Here is an 18,074-nt window from a genome sequence, read left to right as displayed (position 1 = left end):
CTGTCACTCTTGTTGTGGGGACAGCCCCACAGGCTGCTCAGACAGCCCCACAGAGCTGGCCCTGTGCAACAGCCCCCTAGGCTGGCTGGGGTTTTTCTGTCAGATCCAAGCAGATTTTGCCTCCTGGAACGAGTGACAAATGCAGTTGCACACTCCTCTAAGTGCCTCTCTGCCATGGGCCGTGAGCAGCCGCAGGTGCTGCACAGAAAAGCAGAGCTGTTGCTGCAAAGCCCTGCTGGGAGGAGGCCAGAGCACCTGCCCTGCACAGCACAACCCTGCTCTGCTCCGGGGCTGACACCTGCCGCACCTGAGCCTGCCTCCAGGCAGGACATCCTGACCTTTGAGGGCTGAACCCTGCTCTGGAAGCGGGGATCAAGGAAAAAACAGATCACACGTGACCTGGTAATGGTGAGCGGCAAGGCAGAGGGGTCATAAAATTTTGCTGAAAGAAGATGAAAGCCCGTTTGTATTCTGGCTTCCCACTGAAACAAACACACAAAGCACGAATTTGCTGAAAATTCATTAATGTTCTGCATATTTCCAGGAATTTAATTTATCAACTAGAAACTGCATAAATAGAACAGGCAAAAATGCTGAAAGTAGATTAAACATTGATGTAAGTATATATCGATTTGAACATTTCTGTGCCTTTGCTAGTGACACATCAATAAAATTAAATAATATCTTAATAAAATGTCTTGGTAATTATGTCTTTTCCCTTGCGTAAGTGTGCCCTCCAGCAATGTAATTAAAATCAAAATTACATTAACCCTCCAGTGACCATTTGACAAAAAAAATTAAGAGTCTAGAGATTTCTCTGAGCTCTCCCGCTGAGCAGGATCACTCTTGGTCACACAGGCTGCACACTCCACTTCCATTCTGATGGCTCTGATGTGCTCACTCACAACATGTGTTGAGAGATATCCGAGCAAGTCAGGGAGCTCTGTGTGGGAGAACAAAGATGGTTCAAAGGTTCAATTGGCTCTGGGAGGACCTGGCTCTTGTTCCCTCAAAGCACTCCCACGGCACTCAAGCAGTGATGAGTCAGACAGGTCATGGTGCCTCCCTGGCACAAAGCAGGATCCACCTGCAGGCTCTGCCACTGCCATGGGACACCCAACTGACTTCTCCTGTCCTGCACCCAGAGAACCGTGGCAGAGCTAGAGCTGCCTGGGTTTGCTCGCTGCTCCAGTGGCCAGCCCATGCCTGGGCTGCAGAAGCAGCCCCCTGCTACCCAGCACAGGGGCACCTGCCCCAGCTCTGAAGCAGCTCTTCAGGGATGTCACCAAGAAGCTTTGCTGTTTGCAGGAGTGATTGGAGAGCAGACCAGTGAAACACCTTGTCATTCCCATTTCACAGGGGGGAATGGCCATTGTCCCCCTGTCAGAGACACTGACAATGTGCTCTGTCAGGAGCCACCCATGATCTGTTTGCTGCAACTCTGCTGTGTCACAGTGTCAGTTTGTCACCTACACTTGCCATTCATGTAACCTATTCGTTGTCCAGTTTGTCTTTCTGTCATGGACTGTGCTCAGAACAACGACTCTGTGCATTTTATTGCTCTCCTTAGTTAATAAAGCACCACTTTCAAATTTGGGGGAATTGAGGAGACATCTCTGTCACAGCACATCCCTGTCCTTGGCAGCCAGCATGTCCCACCATGCTGTGGCATCTCACCAGAGCAACCCATCGGGACAGGAACAAAACTGCCACAGCCTTGATAGGGCTGCCACACAGAAACTGCTCCCAGCTTGCTCAGGACACCTGCTGAGGCTGTCACAAAGGCATCTGCTCTTGCCTCAGACGGAGCTGGGCATGGATTCCACCACCTCCAGGCAGAGCAAAAGGTCCAAAGTGAGACAGACCCCAGCCTGGCTTTCATAGCTTCTGCTTCACTTCTGGGCTCCAGAGTGAGAGGGGATTGCAAGCGAGTCCTGCCTGAGGAGCAGGGCGCTGTCGGCTGCGTGGGTGGAGGGAGGCCAAGGGACACTGAGCAGCTCCAGTGCCAGATTCAGCAGCAGGTGTGTACTGCAGACAGGGACTTGGAGGCTGAGTTGAGTCAGATCAGAGGCTTCTCCTCCTGTACTGATGCTGTGAAGGGTTTGTGCCAAGTAAATGCATCTGCGTCCCAGAGACAGGGACCAGGACGTTGGTGTGGCTCCATTGAGTGCTAGACCCACAACTTCCAGGACTGAAGGCAAAACCTTGCCCCATCCCCAGGAGAAATACCCATAGCTCTGTATCTGATCTGAATCCAGCATAGCAAAGCCTTCGGGTCCTGGCTGGCAGCACACAGCGTCCTTTGAGAGGTGACTGCACCCTTCGCTTGCTCCTGTGGGTGTTTCATCTGAAGGGCTTGCAGAGAACTTTGTAGCCATTCATTAGCACAGAACTTCCTGGCACCATCAGCTAATGAGAGAAGAGAGACAGATGAAAAAGCTGTTCCTAAAAACCAATATCAATCCTGAATTCACAGCAAAGCTTTCTTTTTTTTTTTTTCTGCTTATTAGGTTTGGTATTAAAACAATTTGGCTTACTATTCTGCTACTCTGCATATCTAATAAGCAGATATTTTTCTATTTAGATACAATTACAAAATAAACCTTGAGTTGTACAGCAAAGAGCTTGGAGTTTCTGCCCACTTACCTTTTTACTGAAATCCTTGTAATACTGTGTGCCATACTTCAGCAAGCAGTCAAACACCATAGTTAAAGCCCCAGTATGACATTTTACACCTGACTTAACCAGCACTAGATTATCGGCTATTGGCACAAGAGTGCATTTTTTACAACTTGCTAGTCTCTGAACTTGTATTAAAGGGTCCTGGGAGCCTATGGGACTGAGCTGGCTCAAGACAGCATTGGTATAACTTTGCAGCTCTTGGTGTGCTCGCACAGACCATTAGCTGCAGATGTCCTTCTGAAGATCAAGAGCATTTCAAAGTCTTCTAAATTCCTTCCTAAGCTCAAGAGGCTTGGAACATTTGCACAGCTTACACCAGCTGACCTCGATCCATGAGGCAGCACTCAGATCCAGACTAAGACTTCTCCTAAAAGTATTTTAAATGTCTCCCATTCTCTGCAACGAAATAATCAGTAGACCTCATTTCCACACATTTGAAAAGTTACATTTTCAGTAGTCTGCCTTGTCTGCAGACAGTTGCCTTCACAATAAACTCAGAGGAGACTCCCCATTCACTCAGTCTAGGACAGCACTGGAGACATTCCTGTTGTTCCTGGCGCTCTTGGGACCAGGTAGCAGTTGGCATTAGTACTTGCAAGTTCACAAGGAACACCGAAAATAGTTACTGATTTCTGAGGACTATTGTTAACTGATCTTCAAATATTATAGTGAGTGACAAGTGCCTTGGAATTTGAGGATTGCTGATGACTCCTTTTGTCTGTGCTTACTGTTGCAATATTAGTAGCAAAATAATTCAAATTCAGATAATGTAAATGCTTCATGAAAGAAAAAGCTTTGCCAGTCAAAGATCCAGGGTTGTGGACATTATCGAGGGAGGCAGATACTCCACCTGTACCTGGAAATTTGGAAGGACGGGAATCCCTGGCACAACAAGCTCATGCTCCCTCTTCCCACTGAGGACCTCCTGATTTACTGGCAAGACAAGGATAATTCATTGCGATGCTTTTAAGAAAATGAACCAGGCATAGCCCAAGCAGGACAGTCCACAGCCTTGGAAACAAGCATCACAGTATTAAGAGAGACCAGATGGGCCTCGCATGGCGAGTGGCACAGCAGCATCTGTTACAAAGGAGGAAAAGCAGCACAAATAGCAGCAAGTTTCCATGGCCTGGCAGCTCCTGCCAGGGATGAGTTCACAGTGGGAATTGATCAGGCAGGAGTCCACTCAGCATCATCAGGGGTGGTGCTCCATGGAGATTGGTTTCTCCTTTAGCACTCTCTCCTCCAGTGGACCTGGCTCTCTCCACAGTGATGGGATGTGCTGATGGCTTAACGAGCTGCCAATGGGATTATGCAGAATCATTTTGTCGGGTTCAGGAGCTGTGGGAAATGGCATATGCTGGAAGCACAAGACTGCACAGCCCTAAATGCACAGACAATGAGATCTGAGCCCAAAGCCTTGTCATAAAGAAGAAAAGACATGCAGAGCCTGAACACCTTTGGTATTTCAGAGCAGAAAAGTCCAATCCCTGTAGATGGTGGGCATCTGGGAGCTGCTAGGTTTTCCAGCACAGGCAGGGATTTCTGCCGCATGCACAACAGAAACTGAGAGCCCCACAGGGATGAACATCCTGCAGCAAGAGCCCTGCAAGGCTGGTCAGCCCACTCGTGTCCAGCACCGCTCCCTCCCACAGGAGGGACACATCCAGGAAGAGCAAAGGATGGCTCCTTCATGGCCTCTGCTACTGTCAGCACCCTATAACAAGAGCTCAGGCCCTCCTAGCCAAAGGTGAACAGCTTACCTAACTTCATTAAAAAAACAGCAACATTCATTATTTCAGCCTTCCAGTGCAGGCACAAAGATAGATGAAAGGAATAAAGGCAAGCTAGAAACATCAATAAATTACTGCATCTTCTTATTGGCTGCAGTATTCAATAGTTTCAAATGTTTTCTGCTGCCTTTGGCAAGCAGAAGGTTTGCAAAAGTGCTGAGCCTGTCACCTGTAACATGTCACCATCACTTATCCCTGCTAAGCTGTGTTTTCTCTCCCTTCCCAGGGAGTTCACATGACTGCAAATGGCTGCAGCAGTGAACTGGTGGGGATGGCTCTGAGCTAACAGGGCTTGCTGGTAACAGGGGATGGCTCTAACAGCGCTTGCTGGTAACGGGGATGGCTCTGAGGTAACAGGGCTTGCTGGTAACAGGGGGATGGCTCACATGGACGAAAGCAGCAGCGCAACAGAGCTGAGTGAGTGCAAGGTAAAAGAAGTACTTCAGCTATAGTCACCAATTTCCTACAAGAGCTGGACATCTTCCTAGGTGAGGGCACTGCCTGCCCGCACACACCTGCCCAGCCTGCCTCCCAGTGTCCAGGAAGGACACTGCTCCCCATGCAGACTCAGTGTCCCCAGGCAATGATGAGCCCTGCAGCCAGGGACAGAGCTCCTTGCTCTGTAACTGCATGGGAAAGCAGAGGTAAAGGCTTGGGTTGTCTTTACTGATGAGCAGCTGATAATGAGCCACAGATCCCATTCCTAGGACTTGCCTTGCCCAGCTCAGCAGCTCCTGAGCAAGCTCAGGGATGCCCAGCCACGCTGTGGAGCAGCCTGTGTGCAGTGCAGCATGCCCAGCAGCACTGACCCTTTATCTGGGAAAGAGCTCTGCCTCCAGCTGTACACGGAGAGCGCACACATGGAGGGGGGATGTGACAGACATGCTCTGGCCCAAGGAGGCGCACAGGCTCTGACAGGCCTGCAGACACTCACGGGCATCCTCAGAGCAGCCCGGGGGAGCAGGCCAGGGAAAACCATCCTGCATGACCTGCTCCCTGACAGCTCCATGGACCTGCACCAAGGGCTCTCACAAGTGTAGCAGGCTACACCACGTGGCTTTGACTGCTGTTGAAAATATTTAATAAACTCTAGAATATGAATCACTATCAAGGACCCTGAACATTAATTTCAGTCACAGCTGGCCACACTCTATCACCCTATAAACACCTCTCCAGTTTCAATTAACATTTCGCTATCTCCTGTCTCCCTGAATATTATATTTAACTAATTTAAGAGGATTGGTAAAGATAGTTTTCACACTTCACATGAAAGCATAATGAAATAATGATACCTGTACCCACAAAAAGCATGAGGATACTGCTTAAAGAGCTTTAAAGTAATCTGAAGCAAAAACTTCTCCAGGAGACCTTCATTCTAGCTTTGGCTACCAAGGCCCCCATGCAGATGTGTGCCATCCTGGCACAGGGTCCAGCTCTGGACCCCAGCCCGACCGGCCACAGCTGGCTCAGCCACAGCGCCCCTGCATTAGGGTTTCCCCATGCTGTAACAAATGCTTTTGGAAGGAGCAGGCATCTCCCATGGCACACTCAGAGAAACTGATTATTGTTTGTCCTCATCTATAACCTCATTTGCAAAAAACCAGTACTGGGGGTTTTCAAAATCATGGAAATTTAGGCCTAAGAAGGGCAGAAAACAACTGAATGCTGTCCTTTGTGCAACAACCTTTCCTCTGTTTGAAGACTGTCATTTCCCCACCTCTTACTTTCCCATTTCAGGTCAACAACACTCAATTCTTTCAGGCTTTCCTTATGAGTCATATATTTTGGATCTTAGCGTCTCCTTCAAAATTTTTCAGTACTTCACCAACTTCTCTGTATTTTTTCTTAGAAGAAATATATATTACATTATTTTTAAGATTTAAAATATTTTTAATCTCTGATATTACATGCAGAAGGAATGTTTATACCTGGGCCCATACAGGCAAACTCATGTTAATGTGTCCTAAAATAAGGCTTTGCTTCTTGGCATCGTCACACCCACATCCTTTCCTGCAAAAATGTTGCCTTGCCACATATTTCATATATCAAAAGCAGAATATATAAATACTTAAGTATGTATACCTGCTTTTTAGTTCTCCCTTCTATGCAGAACGTGGACTTTCTGTATCAGCGCAGGCTACTTTCCTATCTTAATTGTGCCCCAGGGACTGTTCAGACTCTCATCTACATGACTCAGGCCAGAGTTACAAGGCTTATAAGCATGTAGGCTCTGCCCTCATCCCCACTAGGGTTTAGTAGGCCTCCCAATTTCCTATATTAAACAAAACAATTTTCCAATAATGTGCTCGCTTCATCTCCCTTCTGTGTGGGGCAGAAGCAGCTCCCTGTGGGAGCACAGCTCTTGCCAGCTGCCACACGGCCAGGGGCCATGCGAGACCCTCGGCTGGAGGGAGGACACTCCGTGCAGCCACATCCCGTTAACAGCACTCATCCCCGGCCGGCCGCTCCGGCCTTCAGCGCCCCAAAACGCCTGCAGTGGGACCTCACACTGCTGGAGAGCCCTGGGGCTCCTGGCACGGCGGCTCTGAGTGTGCCCCGGCCCTGTGTGCAGCCGAGTCCCACTGCTGCAGTTCGGCTGCTGCTCCTGCTCAGCTGCCGCCGAGCTCAGGTCGCTGGGAGCACTGAAGGGAGGAGCTGCGCAGGCAAATGGCTCTGCCAGAGGGTTCAGGCACCTCCCTCCCAGCCACCCCATGCGCCATCACCCCCTCTGATGTTTTCACTTTGCTTTCAGACGCTCCATGGCACGGCAAGTCGTTCCCTGATGGTGCGTAACTGCATAGCTGCGCCACTGACCTCTGCGTGTTTTGGGCTGCAGGGACAGACCCCAACCCTCCACAGCTCTCTCGGGCTGTAACACAGCTTGCGGCCACAGCCACGGACCCCGGGCACTGCTCTGCAGCCCCTCCAGGCCAGCTCAGCAGCACGCATTCATTCACCCGGTTGAACGCTCCTCCGCAAAGCCCCGGGCTCCTTCCCGGTGCGAGCGCGTGTGCCGGAGCTGCGAGCGCCCGCCCGCGCACCGCTCCCGCCGCTGCTCCCTGTCCCCGGCACCTCGGCATGCCCGTGCCTCGCTGGAGGCTCCCTCGCTGCTGACGAACCCCTCAGGCCATTCCTGAGAGCTGCAGCAGCGGCACCGCTCGCTCTGTGCACAGTCTCCCACAGCACAGCTCAGCCTCTCAGGGGTTTCCTCCATCCTTCTCCAAGCACTGACTGTAGAAGCCAACAGTTTAATGTTGTCATTTCCTATAGACTGCAGTGTTCTCATTTTAGCACACCGACTTATTTTTTATGGAGTTTTTTGGAAAGATTTCTTTTTGTATGTCCTCACTTCTACTCCAAGCATGTTTGCTCTCAATTTATTTCTGCTCTTCTTATCTTCTCAACAACTGCGTCTCTTGTTCCTAGTCCTGCTCATTTTCTGCTCCATATTGTGATTTTTCTTTAATTTCATCTTGTTCCCACACTTCCCAATCACACATTTCATCACTCCTGCTTCCCTATTGCCAACAACATGTGATTTCTTTATCTTAATTGTATCACCCAGTCATCTGGCTCCAGGATGGCATCTCTTTACCTCACAGTACCGTCCCTTTAATCATTACTGCTTCTGGCATGTATAATAATAGTTGAGACCAGCTGTTAGCTTTTACCTTCCAGTTACAGGCACAAGGGGTTTTTTTCTTCCATATAAGTCCTAATGACAACACAAACAGAAACCATCCAAACATCACTTCACACAGGCTGCAGAAATCAAACCAGTGCTCCAAGAGCTCCTCTTCCCTGCTCCCAGCTAAGCAGCAGGGAGCTGCCCAAGACCAGCCCTTGAGGAAACAAAGTCTTTCTGAAGGATCAGGCTCACACCCTTGCAAGAAGCCCATCAGCAGGAGTACCTGAGTCTGGTCACAGGTTCCATTTCTGCTCTTTGCTTCCATGCCAGTCCCAGGGACGTCTCCATGCCATGAGGCCTGTGCTGTATCCAGACCCCTGACAGGGTTCTGGCAATGGGCAGTGGTCTCCATGGAAATGCAGCCTTCCCCCACAGCACATGGGACCCTTTTTCCTCCTATCCTACACCTCTCTGATGCCCCCAATGCACCCACAAGTGACAAAGCTCCGCAGAGCTAGCGGCCAGCCTGTTGCCCAGCAGAGTGGGCTCCCTCCAGGCTGTGGGACGTGACACCAAGTGTCTTTCTCAGTGCATAGCAGACGTTATAGACCAGTGTCACTGCCTGGGCTGCTGTCCTTGTCTGTCTCCAAATGCAGGTTGTGGCACTATGGCGCGCCTGGCACTGTGGCATTCTCTGGACAGCAGGCTGCACAAGCTGCTATAGGCAGTGCCCTCTGTGCCTCAGATCTCCATCCAGCTCCTCCCTCCCTCCCCCAAAAGAATTTCAAAGGGCCGATTCATGTTCAAAGCATCTTCAGCATTTGGGGGGTCCTGCTCAGTGCAGGCAGTGACAGCTCCTTTCCAGGGAAGCAGAAGGGAACTGGAACTGTCAGCCCAGGCTGGGAGGAGACACCTGTGCAGGGCTGGCAAGAGCCAGAGTGGAGGCACCACCACAGGGGCCCTGTAACTGCCTGTTCCTGATGAAAATTCTGCTGTCTGGATCCACTTGTCCAGCTCCAGGAAAAGGCAAAGATCTTTGAACACATCACAAGTTATCAGCAATAAGAAGTTTTACATGGAGGTATAGGAAATAAAAACTGATACTACAAGCTGCTTAAATGCCACTGCAAAAGGCAGCATGGCACAGGAGTCACTGTACGGGTCTAACTCAACACCTCTGTCTGTATCCTGATCCACACGTGCTGCTTGGAAGGTCAGCAAGAGCTGGGCTTCTGCACAGAGAAACATCTTACATCTGTCAGAGGGTGCCGTGGTGCCAGCCATGAATCAGCACAGGAGAGTGTCTGGTCACCTGATTTACACAAAGGTAGGATTGAATTGGAGCTTGAATAATACAGGTCAAAAAAAGAACAGAGTGGGAGATTATACAGGAGGAAAATCTGACAAAAGGACTTATTTAGTCTGGAAAAAAGCCATTTACACAGGGCACCATACTTTGTCAATGTAAAGCAATCCTTGCTGATCTGTCTCTACACAGGCCCATGCTAAAAGTCAGCAGCTCAAGTGGAGAAAGAATGTGCTCCATCAGCACTTGGGGCTTGCGTTGTGTTCCCACTCTGCAGAGCAAGGCCAGGACCATGGCACCCAGATGTGGCCAGCACAGTTAACTGTTCTAGCATAGCAGGAGAATCAGGCAGAGAAGAACCATCCTGTTCCTTGACTTTGCTACGGAGCTGATTTATCTCCTGGAGCAACTGTGCTTTCAGGGATCAAATATTTAACTCATCATAGGAGTCACCACTCACAAAACCTGGGCAGAGACAGAGCATGGACCAGGTGTGAAGCATTGCCAGAACCAAAAGTACATGAGCTGTTCAGGATGAAGAGCTGCATGTAGGAGAGAAAAGGAGAGGAAGTTTTTGCCAAGTGGTAAGAAAGCAGATGTTGTACAAGGGCTGGAGCAGGATAGCTTTGCTGACCTAGATGTCTGCATTTACCTACAGGGAAGGAAAATGCACAAAATACTAAACCAGGCTCTAGAGTAACAGAAATGTGTTTAAGGGCCCTATGAGCCTACCTGCCTCTACTCCTGCCAGAGCTAGAGGAGCAGGCACAGGCATGCACTGGTTCAGAGGGCAGTGCCACAGGCTGGTACTGAGCCTTTGCCTGAAAGGCTTTCACAAACCAAGGCGAGTGAAAAGGCACCATGTAAAAATACTGACAAAGATGTACAAAAGGACTATCAAAAGAGATGTTGGCGACTGGCAGAGATGAGGGGAAGGTGCTGGACTGTTCCCTTGGAGGCACCAGGTCAGCCCACAGCTTCAGCCATTCCAGGATGTGCCTGAGGCAGCAGGAGTGCACGTGGAAACCTCCCATCCAGGAGTGCCCAAGGCTGCACACTGCTCACCTTGACTGAAAGAGCTGAGTAGCAACAACACTGCCTCGTCCCTCCTTGTTCCTGGACACTGAACCTGCACACTGTATGGTTTAAAGCCCAGGCATTCAAGGCATGTTGCTCAGGTCAATGAAACCACAATTCACCACATGGCTTTGGGCTTATTGAGCAAGTCAGTGTTGGCACTTTGATTTCTCCCCAAAAAGAATTGCTGAAGGAAAAATAAAATCAACAAAGAATGCCATGTGAAGTGAAGTCTCAGAGTCTTCTTTGAGAGGAGCTCTTTGAGAGCATGTTTTTGCTAAGGAAGAGCAGCTGCCCGAGAAGCACACACAAGCAGACACTGCAGTCCCCAGACCAGCTGCTCTGCTCCTCGGTCTTTGCAACGCTTAAAGAACCTCACACCTGGTCTGACCTGTCACCTGCCCTCACCCATTGCCCACTCCATCCCTGCCAGCCCATCACCCAGCCCACTGTGTTTCCCCAGACATCTCGTCCCGACACTGCCCATGTGCCGCAGCTGCCCATCCGGAGCCACGCTCCCCGGCCTTGCCAGGCTGATGGCAGAGCCATCCCACACCCAAACACATCGTGGGCAACAAGGCCAGCAGGGACCTGATCATAGAAACATTGGATGCCTTGAGTTGGAAGGGACCTTAAAGCTCAACTAGTTGCAATCCCTGGCCGTTGGCAGGGAACCTTCCATTAGACCAGGTTGCTCCAAGCCCCATCCAACCTGACCTTGAACCCTCAGAGGAATGGGACATCCACAGCTGCTCTGGGCAACAGCTGCAGCTTTTCTTCCCTCACGGGGAAGATTTTCTTCCTAATATCTAATCTAAACCTACTCTCTGATAGTTTGAAGCCACTCCCTCTGGTCCTGTTACTACATGCTCTTGTAATAAGCCTCTCTCCAATATTTTTTGTCAGCTCCCTTCAGGTCCTGGAAGGCCATAATTACGTCATCCCAAAGCCTTCTCTTTTCCAAGCTGAACAACCCCAAATTCCCTCAGCCTTTCCTTATAGGAGAGGTGTTCTATTCCTTGCCTTGCTGGCCTCCTGAGGACTTGTTCCAACAGCTCCATATCCTTCCTGTGCTGGGTGCCAGACCTGGATGCAGCAGGTGGGGTCTCACCTGAGCAGGACACAGAGGTGATGATCATCCAGGATGACCTTGTGCCCAGCACAAGCCTTCAGACTACTCTGGATTAACTCCAGTTTGAGCAACCAGAAGGTTCTTTTAGAAAGAAAACATTTGATCTTCACAGCCAGCATTTCTAATGAGGAAGAGACCTGAGGTCCATTGTTCCAGTGCTTAATTACATTCAGTTCCCACTGTGTCTCTCTAATCTAAACTTGTCTGTGTTCAACTGCATCTAGTTAGAGAGACCTTTGTCCTCCAGACACAGTGTCTACTACCTGAGCTCTGTCCCCTAAGTACAGGCTGAAGGAAGCTGCTTCCACAGCCTGTCTCTGACAAGGAATGAGATCCTTTCCTGCAGGCTGCTGCCCCACAGCATGAACTCATTCTCCATAATCTCATAGCTCTGCTCAACTCTTCTCTCAGACATCAGCTGCCACCTTAGCACAGCTGGCAGACCCAGGCACTCTGCTCCAGCCACACCAGCCCCTGGTAAACTTCAGCTTCAACCTATCCTGTCCTGTGTCTGTGAGGGGGTGACTACTTAGATTTTATTGTGTTCATGTAAAAGAAATAAGATGAGTCCTCACACCCCCCAGATCTCCCTTCAAAGCTGCCTGGAAGGTCTGGTTCAGGGACCATGTCTTTGCTGCAGAAGGGCTAACAAGGTTAACAAAGGGTTAACAGCTGCTTTTCCTTGTGGAAAACAAGGGCTAGCACAGAACTCCTGGATGCAACTCAAAACTGGGTACTTGTCATGTATGGGTTTGGAAACATGGGGTCATTTTAGTTCTGGTAGCATGGGCCCTCCACTCACATGACTCCAAGCAAAATATCCTATGTAAACCTGGTCTTTTGTCCTCTTGCCATAGATCCACATGGAGCTATCCTCCTCCTCCATCACACGTTCTGTTTTCCACAGCAGACATCAGCCACCTCCCCAGCTCATCCCTACACACGAGAACACACGGCACCACTGACCCAAGAGCGCTTCAGCTGAGATGGATCTGCCACCATCTTTGCCTCCCAGTCCCTTCCAACAGCTTTCTGGATAGAGGTTTTCCCATGTAACTTTTCAGTTAACTTTCCCAGCAAGTCTCAGACACAGCAAATGGTTGCAATGGACTCTCATAAAGCAGCAATTCTAAATCTTCTTGTGTATTAACCAAGCTCCTGGCATTGATACACAGCAATTAAATAACCTTGTTAATATATCTTTTCAAACTTCTTACTGCACAGACAGGAACGCCTTGAGATCCTATCACCCCTTCCCAGGGATTTATAAGCACAAGTAGCAACTTAGATAAGATAGACCAACTGGTGCATGAAATCATACCAAAGCTCTCCCCAGTTGGCTCACAACAGGAAATGCAGCCTTTGGGGCAAAAACTGCTGCTTCAGAGAGAACCTCTGCCTCTGGTTACATCTTTTTGAGAACCAGAGTTCCTTTCTAATCAAATTGTCATGCCAATGCCTGTCTTTACCACCAGAGCAATTAACCCCCTCACTCATAAAATACAAATGATTGAAGCATTTCTCCTCTCCAGGCTCTGTGTGACTCACACATCAGATAGCACTGGTGCTGGTCCACCCCTGTCACTGGGAGCTTCTGTGGCTTCTCGTGCCTCCAGCAGCACAGTCTCCTGCATTCATCTCCTCTCAGTGTGCACTAAGCACCAGCACTGACCCCATCTCTCTGTGCTCCTCTTGTCTCATGTAAGAAAGAACAGAAAAAAACCCCTGAAGCCAATGAGACCTCATAAACAACTGGTCCCCTGCTCCTGTGAGAAAGCCATGTCCCACACACTTGGTGCCACTGCTGCCACAATGTGAAGCAAATCAGATCTGCCCAGTGAGAGCTGTTTGTCTCCAGGTGACACCTGCCTGGAGCCCCATTGTCAGCGGTCAGTGCTGGCATCTGGAAAAGAAGACACAGCAAATACTGGAGCTTTTCCCTACACCTAGCAACAGTGCCCAGTGCCGAGGGAACCAGCCCTCAGCTCTGCAAGAAGCACTGGGTGGGACAAGCTCCTGGGCTAATTCACATGAAATATAAAACACTTTACATGGAATGAAAAAACACTTTATACATTAAATTCGTAATGCTGTGGCAGCCATTTCCTACACACAAAACAAATGCAGTATTGGTTGTTCTTTCAGCCAGTCTTTCCCTGCCCTAGAAAGAGCTCTGAAGTGCTCTTCAGCATCCACACTAGTGCTAAACTATTGCTGCCTGCAACCCCTCCCCAGGGACCCTCCAGCAGAGGGCCTGGCCAGGCTGTGCTGAGGGGCCATTCCCAGGGCTGTTTGTCCCCTGCACTGCCCAGCTGCTCCTGGGCCTGGCAAGCCCCGTCAGCAGAACCCTGGCACCCCACTGCAGTGCCCAGGAAGGGCCCAGCCCGGCAGGCACAGGGCGCTGCTGGCTCCCAGGACATGGGGCAGCCAGTGGGCAGAGGGAGCTGCTGGCCCTATGGGCAGGCGGACACAAGGCCACATCTGCAGGAGGCAGCTGCCTTGTAAAGCCCTAAGAGCTGCTGGAGTATCCATTTGTAGTCAGTACTGGTGATGTATTAAGAGAGGATAAAAAGCCTTTTCCTCACACACACACTGGCAGCAGTCACAGTCCCTGCGCCAGGCTCAGCGCTGCAGCACAGCTCTCCCAACAATCCAGCCCACCAGCACCTCCAGCCTCCCCTGCTCACAGCACTGACAGACCACTGTGCAGGTCTCCAAGGAGCAGGCACTCCCTGCACATCAGCAATTCCCAGACAGGGATATCAGAGGCTGCAGCCCAGCGCAGTGAGCTGACATCATGTGCCTGATGTTGCCAAACATGGATGAGCTGTTGCTAGAACAATCAATTTTTAAATATCTCTGTGCTTGTTACCCTGAGCCTGCAGTAACTATAGTAACCTGCTCCGGGGCTCCTCTTCAAAGGCGCCACAGCTGTGCCTGGGGCGAGGGGTTTCTGGGGGCCGGGAAGGCTGATGCCTCCTGGGCTCTGTCCCAGGATGCTCTGTGGGTCACCCTGGAGCATCCCATCTGTTCTGTTTTGGCAGCACCTGTCCAGGAACTGGCAGAAGCACTCTGTAGACACCAGGCAGCTCTGGCCTCTCTGACCATGGAGGAAACATTCCTGTCAGCACTGCCAGGGTCTGCCCCAATACCTTGGGAACAGGAACCCTCTGGAAGGGGCCACAATGCCCACCCATATGGCTTTTGCAGGGCTCTTTCAGGGGGATCCAGCATGTCCTGCAAAGCAGATTTCCTCTGGCACATGTGGCTTTTGGCAACAAGCGGAAGAGTCCCTGCCTCGGAGTGGTGCTGCCTGGCAGGTGCTCTGTGAGTGCCCCCCACCCTAAACAGTTCTGTCTTCAGCACTGGTGCTCACAGCGAGATCATGCGTGCCATGAAGATTAATGAAGAGGAAACCAGACTTAGCTTGTTTGCTGAGCTGAATTAAAGGATCAAGCAATAAATACCAGGCTCAGAAGTAGGAAAAGGCAGAACAGTGATGTGCAGGGCCAGTATTGGACAGCCCAGTGGCTGCCAGCTGACCCCTGGGCTCCCTCAGCATGCAGAGTGATGCCATGCCCAGCACCAATGCCACAGACCTCTTCCCAGAGTGGGTGCAGAGACACAACTCTTGTCCAGTGTCAGCGCAGTTCAGGGGTGATCCCATCCTCACCTCTCTGCATGCACACAGCCCGGTCCAGAGTGCAGCATCCCACCACCTGCAGCAGGACGGCGTCTCCTTGGCAGCCTGCAAGTGGGCTCTGAGACACCTACCCCATGTAGGGAGCACCTCATGCTGTGGTCTGGGCTGTCTGGGATATTTGCCTTATTCTTCTCCTTACCTCTATGCTGCTCAGTAAAAATGCAAATGAAGTGTTGTCACTCTGCTCACTCTTTCTGCAATGCAAATGCCGTGTGTTCCCTGTGTACCTGCTGCTTCCCAGATTGCGGTGGAGAACAAGGAGGGAGGTGGATTGGCTGAATTGCACCTTAATTAGGCTCCTCCCCAGACAACCTGCACTGTGAATTTTTCAAAATCCTATAAATTGTGTAATATCAATTATTCAATCTTTCTGCTAATCTAAAGGTTTCCAGAAGACTTCTAGCTTTGTAGGAAAGCTAAACATGAAGTATCAATAATTGACAGGCTTCCCATCAGAGGATTAACTCCCAGAAAATATCCCTTTGGAGCACAAGTAGAGCATGCAGTGCCCCCTGGGGAGGTATTACCTTCACTATTCAAAGTGCTCTTGGAGAGGTGTCATCACACCAAATTCCATCACTGCATTTTATAAATCCTATTCTATTAGATGCATTTATCCTGCAAACAACTTTGCAGTATAATTCCTAGGTTTTTTTCCCTGGCATAACTGAGGTCCATATAACCAAGGTCCACGAGGGATTAACACAGTGAGCATATTTGACAATCACATTTGCAGGTCAAATCTGGAGTGTCCCATGGGACTGGACTCCCTGCATGCCCACACTGGATCAAGGAGGGTCACCTCCTCTGCATACAGTGGAAGCTGAGAGGGGGTGCCCCGTGTCACACCTCAGGGTAACTGCATGCTTTGCCAGCACCTGTTCATCGCCCCCAGCCCCAAAGCAGACAGTCGCATCTTCCCTCTGATCAGAGTGGGGTCACATTTTGACCTTCTCCCATAGCCCGGGTTTTCCCGGCACAGCCTTTTCCCTTTGCCATGCCCGGCTGGCACCCAGCTCCCGGAGGGCACGCTCCCTACAGCCCGCAGCCAGGCTGGGAGGGTCGCGGGCGGTTTGCGCCCTGGGCAGTCGCTTCCCGGCACACGGCCCGCGGCTGCGAGAGGCTGAGCATGAAGGCTTTCCCCGGCAGCTCCGCAAGCGTTCGCTACAGAGGGAGGCTGAGCATGAGGTTTTCCCTGGCAGCTCTGGAAGCGCTCGCTACAGAGACTGCGGAAAGCCGCGAGCTCGCCAGCACCACGCAGAGCGTTTGGATGCCTCCTACAGGCAGGAGGGGCACAGAGAGTTAATTAAAATGCACTGAGCAAGTGTAAAGTTTCATTACAAGACACAAAGGTAGGCTGAGTTCCTCCTCCAGCAGACATATCTGCATAATTCGGCCCGGCCCTGCAGCTGCCGCTGCTGCTGTGCTCACTGCTGCTGCAGACACTGTTTTCATCTGTTTTATTGAGTAAACACTACCCCAGGTTGGAGCTGCATAACCAGTCCTGCTGCGCAGTAATGCTTTTGCTTTCTTCCTACAAATCTAACATAAAAGTGACCATCCTGCAGAGAAGCACGCCCATCCTTCGCCACTGGCTGACGCTGGCATCCGGCACATGGGACTGAGCATCCCCGTGTACAGCCTGCACATTGGCTGCTGGCATGGCTGAGCCCAGGACACCTTCAGAACTTCTGGTGGTGGCTAGGCTTGCAGCAGACTGGAGACCATCCAGGGTCAGCAGTCCCATCACAGCACATTTTCCCAGGAAAACATCCACCAAAGTATTGCTGGTTCCCTGTCTGAAGCCCAGCTCAGCCTGCAGTGTTTGGAGTATGAATATACTGTACATGTGAATGGCAGATTTGTTCCACATATTTTCCTCGAAGACTGTATGTCTTTTCCTTTTTTTTTTTTTTAAATAATGTCAGTCATAAATGTCATGTGCTGGAGCCCAGATCTCATTATTGTGAGCAGAGAAATGTATGCCAGGCAATAAATTCTTTTGTTGGAAATAACCCTGGTGACTAGAGAAATTTATGAATTTATTACTCTTTGTAGGAGCCTTTCCTCCTATGACTTAAAGAGAGATCTATCATCCTACAGGAGACCTTGCTGGTTCTCTAGAAACCTTTGTACAGTTTTATGTTGCATTCCCTGCCTTCCTGTCCTAAGGATTCATTCACCTGCATGGCTCATTATAAACAAGGTGTTCTGCCTCCCAGGCTGGCACCGCTCCCACAAGGCCCAGTGGCCACGGCCCTGGTGGAGAGAGCGTCACCAGTGCTCAGCCCAGCAGCCACAGCCACTGCTGGGCTGGCAGTGCTGGGTGGCCATCGGGGCTCTGCAGCGTGGGGCTGCTGGCTCCGGGGGACCAGCCAGCCCAGCCCTGCCAGCCCCGCCCCGCCCAGCCCCGCCCCGCCCCGCCCAGCCCCGCCCAGCCCAGCCCCGCCCCGCCCCGCCCCGCCCAGCCCCGCCCTGCCCCGCCCTGCCAGCCCCGCCCAGCCCCGCCCAGCCCCGCCCAGCCCCGCCCAGCCCCGCCCCGCCCCGCCCAGCCCAGCCCAGCTCTGCCAGCCGAGCCACTGGCCCCGTCTCTAGCCCCAGCACTGATACTCTGCCAGCTGCCTGGCAAAGGGCTGAGGGGCAAGATGGGGCTGGCAACTGAGGAAGATCGGAGGAGTAAATAGCATCAGTTCAGCTCCAGACAGCATGTCAGGGACCCCGCTGCCAGCTGCAGAACATCCAGAGTGGAGGGA

At 51.0% G+C, this 18,074-nt stretch overlaps 1 long non-coding RNA gene across 1 annotated transcript; it reads right to left on the bottom strand.

Moving 5' to 3' along the window:
* Positions 1-2,040: 2,040 nt before the first annotated feature.
* Positions 2,041-17,711, bottom strand: LOC141730997 (uncharacterized). The gene is made up of 2 exons (XR_012582849.1): positions 15,461-17,711; positions 2,041-2,409 (listed from the first exon to the last, which is right to left on the bottom strand). It is a non-coding gene; the product is annotated as an uncharacterized LOC141730997 (long non-coding RNA).
* Positions 17,712-18,074: the final 363 nt, after the last annotated feature.

Source organism: Zonotrichia albicollis, chromosome 16, assembly GCF_047830755.1.
Source record: "Zonotrichia albicollis isolate bZonAlb1 chromosome 16, bZonAlb1.hap1, whole genome shotgun sequence".
NCBI lineage: Eukaryota > Metazoa > Chordata > Aves > Passeriformes > Passerellidae > Zonotrichia > Zonotrichia albicollis.
This window is presented reverse-complemented; position numbering and strand designations above follow the sequence as displayed.